Here is a 7,228-nt window from a genome sequence, read left to right on the forward strand (position 1 = left end):
ACATGGCCCCATGTGTCAAGACAGTTGAATAACAAAGGATTTAAAGAAATATTAGTGGCTTTCAAGCCTGATATTCCCTCATGTTAGCTTGAAGCGTTAGCAAGGTAGGAGAAGTGGGCTAAGATCGCCATCTGCTGTTGGGAAACTGTACATTAGCAACAGTGAGAAGCCTGTTCCAGATCCCCTTGAATTCAATAGAAAGACTCTCCCGCCTGACGTCTTTAGGAGCTAGATTAGATTAATAGAGTGTAAAGAAAGAAGGGACCAGAAGACCATCTTGTCCAACCCCTGTGTGACCCAGGCCATTACATTTCACCCAGTTACCCCTGGATTGAGCCCAATAACTTGTGTATTGGCTAAAGCATAACTTCCAGAAAGGCCTCAGCCCTATGGCAGCATATGAACTGGCTGGGTTTTACTGTTCTTTCCTCTCTCTGGGCATGCCTTCATCCACTTACCTCTTCTAAGAATGTCCTTACATTTTTAAAGCAAATTCCGTTGTGTTTCTTGACTGATTTAGATTTATACAAAACAGATGCTAGCCCCTTACAAGTAGGGTGACCAGGTAGCAAGTGTGAAAAATCGGGACGGGGTGGGTGGTAATAGGAGCCCATATAAGAAAAAGCCCCAAATATCAGGACTATCCCTATAAAATCGGGACATCTGGTCACCCTACTTACAAGTCATAAGAACACAGGCCGGGAAGGGGTCTCTTGGGGCAGCCGGTCCAGTCCCCAGGTATCTTGGGCAACACTGACATGCAATCCTGTTCGTAGACTCATCAAGCTCCATTTTAAAACTGGAGCAAAGAATCCTGTGGCACCTTATAGACTAACAGAGGTTTTGCAGCATGAGCTTTCGTGGGTGAATGCATCCGAAGAAGTGGGTATTCACCCACAAAAGCTCATGCTGCAAAACGTCTGTTAGTCTATAAGGTGCCACAGGATTCTTTGCTGCTTTTACAGATCCAGACTAACACGGCTACCCCTCTGATACTTGACTACATTTTAAAACTAGCGAGGTTGTTTACTCCTAGGGGAAGGCTGTTCCAGACCATCTCTGCTCTGATGGTTAGAAATCTTTGTCTAATTTCCAATCTCAATTTATCCCTGGCCAGTTTCTTCCCATTTGTTCTTGTCCCAGCATTCTCCTCTAGCTTAAATATCTCTTCTCCCTCCCTGATGTATTTTAGCTGTGGTCTTCACAACAGACCTAAGATCACATTAGACTGCCCGAATCCTGTGCTTGTGCCCTCACACGTATAAGCACTTCCAGCCTCAAAATATGATTATCCCCTGTGGAGAAATAACACTGTTGCCAACCCTCAAGATCTTATTGCATGTCTCACGACTTTTAGTGTTTTTCTTAACGCCCCGCCTGCATTTAAAAAGTCAATAGGGTTGCTACTTTGATTGTAAGCTGCCTGGGTTGGGGACTGTCTTTTTGTTCTGTGTCTGTACAGCACCTAACATCGTGGGGTCCCAGTCCGTGACTATGTCTCCTAGGCACTACAAATAGTCACAGGCTTTGCTGGATCAGAGCCTAAAGCCTCAGCCACCAATAAATTCCATATGATTAAGTCACTTATTCAGCTCTCGCTGGGAGCCACTTGTCCAATGGGTAGTGATGCCCTTGGGAAGCTGTATGACCTCTCCCCACATTCCAGTCATGACATGTCACAGTCATTGGCCTATTCAGCCTCACAACAGCCCGTGGAGGTAGGGCAGTGCCATTAGCCCCACTTCACAGACACTGCAGCACAGAGAGACTACATAACTCACCCAAGGTCGGTCATGGAGTCTGTGGCCCTGCTGGAGAATTGAACTCAGATTTTGCATTACCTAGGTTAGGGGCTTAATCACTGGACCAGCCTTTATCACTAGCGCCTGTAACGCCTTGCACTGCTCACTAGTGAGAGTAGTCTTGTGTCATGGTACGTAGGGTGACCAGACAGCAAGTGTGAAAAATTGGGATGGGGCGAGGGGTAATAGGAGCCTATATAAGAAAAAGACCCAAATATTGGGACGGTCCCTATAAAATCAGGACATCTGGTCACGCTACTGGTACAACTCACCACGCTACGCCTTAGGCCCAGTAGGAAGTGTTAGCTGGACTGGGCCCTTGGGCTGGATTATGCTGTTTACACTTGGTTTTGTTTGTTAAAATTGGGAGTTTTTGAAAGTGGAGTTATTTGTAAAAGGAAAACAAATCAGTGATTGCAGTCAATTTTTGAACTCCCCCTACCCTGAGGCTCAGATGACCAATCAGCTCCAGCAGCACAATCACCTAATGCATAGAACTGAAAGCAAAGCCCCATGGAGCAGAACAGCTAAAATAGCTGTTTCTAGTGTCTGATAAAATATTGATCTTTTATCCAACATGTTTGTCCACTGGGCACTGGACGGAAACTCATTTTCCACTGGCCACCGAGCAGCCTTGACATTTGAGATGTCTACAAATCCATTGACAGAGGCTTGCTCCAAAACCAAGTGAAGTCAGTGAGATTCTTTCCATGGACACCAATGACCTTTGGTTTTGGCCCTTGGAGTGCTACGGCTTTTACTGGATGTGCTGTTAACTTTAAGCTGATCAGATTTTTTCCCCGCTGCCTACCTTGTCTCTCCTCCGTTTATTTGTTTTTCCACGTCTTGGCTCATACATACAGTGTAAGCTCTTTGAGGCAGGTCCTGTCTTTTGGTTAAGATCTGTGCAGTACCTATCACAATGAGGCCCTGGTCCGTGAATGGGTCTTGTAGATGCTATCATCATAAATTACTGCAGACCCTGGCCAGATTCAAACGGAAGACCTAGGAGCAAAAGGGTGCGTATGTCTTTGCTAAGCTGATCAACAAGGCAGTCCCAAAATGTAAAAATTGTGGCAGAATTTTCCATCTTCCCATATCCCTGAGAAAAGTGTGGTTGAAATACAGACCCAGAGGACTATATCAAAACAAGAATTTTATTTGCAATGGAAAAACCCATGAGTTTTCTGTTGCTGGTGTCCAGCATGGGAGTTACACGTGTTTGCTGTGCTGTTATTGGAAAGTCTTCGGTTTCCTTCAGCTTTTGGATCCAGAGAATCCTTCATCCCAGCCTTGTCTCTCACTTGCAGCAGCGCATGTGACCATTGGTGCAGGTGCCAACCTGACGTTCCAGGTGGAAGCAAAGCCGTCGGCAGTGGCCATGGTTGCTCAGGCACTGCAAGGTGTCGTAAGTGCTGCCTCTTGCTGCACAAGGAAAGGAGACGTGAGATAATTACAGTGAGAAGGGTGGAGGCTGCAGAGCCCCATTAAAGTCAATGGTGATTGTCTGCCTAATGGGGCACTTGGGAAATTATGTAGACTATATATCATGATTCTTGCACTTTAATGGAAACAAAAACATACTGTTGCCTTTTTTCCATTTTATGAGGGCAAAGGTTGCTTTGAGGGAATTGGTTTGCTTTGTGGTTATTTTAAATGGGCGGGGGGAGGCGTAAAAGGGCAGGCTTTGCTTGTTTACCCTATAAATATCAGGAATCCCAAGTCTTGTTGTGCTAGAGAACTCATTGGAAAACCAGAAAACTGGAGTGGGAGCTTTCTCAGCCTTTCGTGAAAGGGGCAAGAATATTGACCTTCACTTCACAAAAGATGTTCTTCCTCCCTCTGTCAGGCATTTGAATTAAATAGTTATTAAAAATAAATTAGTATAAAAGTCTGAGTAAACATCCTTCCCCTTCTCGTTATTCAGGTTTCTCTTCCTTGTTTGCCGTGATGTTAAAATCCTAACTCTTCTCCAGTCAGCCCTAAAGTCTCCAGAAACAAACAAACAATCAAACACAAAGAACTAGGCTAGATGAGACCTGAATTTCTAAAGTATTTTTTTCTAGTTTAAGAAAAAGGGCACCATTTTCTCTTTTGCAATTTACCTTGAATTTATCTTTTCATTGATTGGGGAGTTTAAATAACATAGCTGTGACACTGCTTGTTCAAACTGTTTTTTGTGCTAAACATCAGCCAGGCTAGTGAGGTCAGTCAACGCTTTTCTGGCCTGAACTCAACTTTCCGTTCAGTTTTGCAGTACACTAACAAACACTGCTCCTAGCCTGCATTCAGCTCCCCTGATAGCCTACATGTGGCTGGTGCATAAGCAAGAAAATAACCAGAAAACAGCCGTGGTCTTTGGCAGTGTGGGTGCTAACGTGAAATACTTAAAACCAATGTAACCGCAATGACACTTCGTGTCTCTGCTACACTTTCCAGCTGAACACTTTACAAGATTATGGAACTGATCCAAAGCCTCTTGAAAGATTCCCATTGTCTTCAATGGATTTTGGATTAGACCCCTTATTGGTTATGCTTCACAACACCCTTGGTTTTATTGTCCCTGTTTTACAGATGGGGAAAGTGAGACTCACATGAAGTAACTTGCTTGAAGTTGCAAAATGTCTCCTGACTCCTAACCTACTAGTAGCTGACAGTGTCTTTGAATGGGTCTTTTGATCCTGAAACTGAGGAACCCTCTCTTCATGCCTATGTCCTGCCTCCAGAGGCACAATAAGAATATAACAACAGCCTTACTGGGTCAGACCAAAGGTCCATCTATCTCAGTATCCTGTCTTCCGACAGTGGCCAATGCCAGGTGTTTCAGAGGGAATGAACAGAACAGGCATAGAGTGATCCATTTCGTCATTGATTCCCTGCTTCTGGCAGTCAGAAGCTAGGGGTGCCCCGGGTATGTGGTTGCATTCCTGACCATCTTGGCTAATAGCCGTTGATGGACCGATCCTCCATGAACATACCTAATTCTTTTCTGAACCCAGTTATATTTTTGGTCTTCACAACATCCCCTGAAAACGAGTTCCATGGACTTATTGTGCATTGTGTGAAGCAGTACTTTCTTTTGTTTGTTTTAAACCTATTCATTTAATCAGGTGACCCCTGGTTCTTGTGTTATGTGAAGAAGTAACTAACACTTCCTTATGCACTTTCTCCACACCAATTATGATTTTATAGACCTCTGTCATAACCTACCTTAGTCACCAAGCTGAAAAGTCCCAGTCTTTTTAATCTCCCCTCATGTGGAATGGAAGCTGATCTGTACCCTTAATCATTTTTGTTGCCCTTTTCTGTACCCTTTCCACTTTTAATATATCTTTTTTGAGCTGGGGCAACCAGAACTGCAGGCAGTATTCAAGGTGTGGGCGTACCATGGATTTATATAGTGGCATTATAATATTTTCTGTGTTATTATCTATTCTTGTCCTAATATTGTTCACTTTTTTGACGGCCGCTGGACACTGAGCAGATGTCTCCAGAGAATTATCTACAATGATGCCAAGATTCTTCTTGAGTGGTCACAGTTAATTTAGATTTCATCATTGTGTATGTAGAGTTGGGATTATGTTTTACAATGTGCATTGCATTGCATTGCATTGCATTGCATTTATCAACACAGAATTTCATTTGACATTTTGTTGCCCAGTCACCCAGTTTTGTGAGATCCCTTTCATAGATTCATAGATTCTAGGACTGGAAGGGACCTCGAGAGGTCACTGAGTCCAGTCCCCTGCCCTCATGGCAGGACCTAGAGTGACCAGACAGCAAGTGTGAAAAATCAGGACAGAGGATGAGGGGTAATAGGAGCCTATATAAGAAAAAGACCCAAAAATCGGGACTGTCCCTATAAAATCAGGACATCTGGTCACCCTAGCAGGACCAAATACTGTCTATCCTTTGTAACTCTTTGCAGTCAGCTCCAGATTTAACTAATAGTGCAATATTTAATTTTTACAGTAATTTTTTGCCTGGATGATTTAATCTGCCCTGATTTTACCTAGTACTTCACAACGAGAACATTTCTTTCCCCTCTCCATACATCCTATAAAAGCCCTCCAGATATTTTCACCTCACCTGGAGCAGCCTGGAGGAAGAAGATGACAACAGCAAAGAACAGGTAAAGGATCCTCATGGGTGAATGTCAGCTTGGGATCTTGGAGTCACACCAGAGAAGAAGCAGAAAATTGAAGCTGATGTTCGCTGACAGGTGAAGACAAAGTGTCCCTGGATTTATAGGCCCCCTTCCCCCCCCCCACCACTGGGGATTGTGAAATATTCCTGGGGATGAGGAAAGCTTGATAAGCAGAGGTGCATTTCAGCACTCCAGCAAACAGTGCCCTTTGTGACAGGTTCAATATCAGATACGCCCATCGTGGGAAGATAAGCAAGGCTTTTGGCAACAAAACAATAACCAGGAACCAAATTGTAGCCGCTCCAGGTTGGGTCTGCCACAGGACAGAGGGGGCACAATGGGGCTGCTTGTGGGTGCAAGTGTTTGAAGGAGCAAGGCTTTAAATTTCCAACGTTCACTCTCTGGTTACTTGTTCTCACAGTATTGCTGATTCCAAGCATTCAAGAACCAGGTGAGCCCCTCTCCCCGTAAAAAACCAAAACCAAACATGAGATGTGATTTTTTTGTTTAAAGCCAAAGATTAAAAAAACAAATCCAATTTGAATTCTTCTGATTTTTGACTCTCTAGGGGTCACTTTTTCTAGCTTTTCTTTGCAACCAACAGGGCTGGAAACTTCATTTTAAGAACAGGAAAGTGGAGATTCTCCTATAACAAATATCATGAGCTGGGGCTTTTGGAAAGACTCCCAGTTTCACAAGAGCTGGCAGCACTTATGGCTTGATTCTACCAAAGTTCTCCAGTTGTATTCAAAGCGGGGGGGTGGGAGGAATCAAGACAGATGAGACCTCAAGATAAAAATCAAGGCAACAAAACTTTTCCCCAGGCTCTCTTTATACAGCCAGAGAAAAGCACCAAAGGGTGCAAAGAAACATTTGTTTTTTCCCTTCGTGGCTCACCTTGATGGCCTTTTATTGTAAGCTGGATGCCATCCAGTGTTGAAAAATGTAAGCCACGGATCTTCAGACAAGTCAGGTGGAACAAGCTTCAAACAGTGTGAATAAGCCCTTTTACCATCTGGATTTACACAGAGTCTTGTTCAAACAGGCCGCAGATTGAGCGGGGCCTTGTGGGGAACAACTTGGAGGAAACAAACAAATGAAAACAAATGACCATTTTGGGTGGCTTCCTTCAAGCTTTGAAGGTTGTTTTCAGGAATGCGTGTAGACCTGAGTTTTACTCTGTTATTTTCACAGTATCGTATCTATGCCGGGCTAGTGAAGGACTGCAGCCCAGATTTCAATGGGAGTTAGGCACTTGAATGTCTTTAAGGATCTGGGC

General features: G+C 43.9%; 1 long non-coding RNA gene across 1 annotated transcript; it reads right to left on the minus strand.

Moving 5' to 3' along the window:
- Nucleotides 1-3,020: 3,020 nt before the first annotated feature.
- On the minus strand, nt 3,021-6,595 carry LOC123366550. The gene is made up of 2 exons (XR_006578132.1): nt 5,892-6,595; nt 3,021-3,227 (listed from the first exon to the last, which is right to left on the minus strand). It is a non-coding gene; the product is annotated as an uncharacterized LOC123366550 (long non-coding RNA).
- Between the last annotated feature and the right edge of the window lie 633 nt (nt 6,596-7,228).

This window comes from Mauremys mutica, chromosome 3, assembly GCF_020497125.1.
Source record: "Mauremys mutica isolate MM-2020 ecotype Southern chromosome 3, ASM2049712v1, whole genome shotgun sequence".
NCBI lineage: Eukaryota > Metazoa > Chordata > Testudines > Geoemydidae > Mauremys > Mauremys mutica.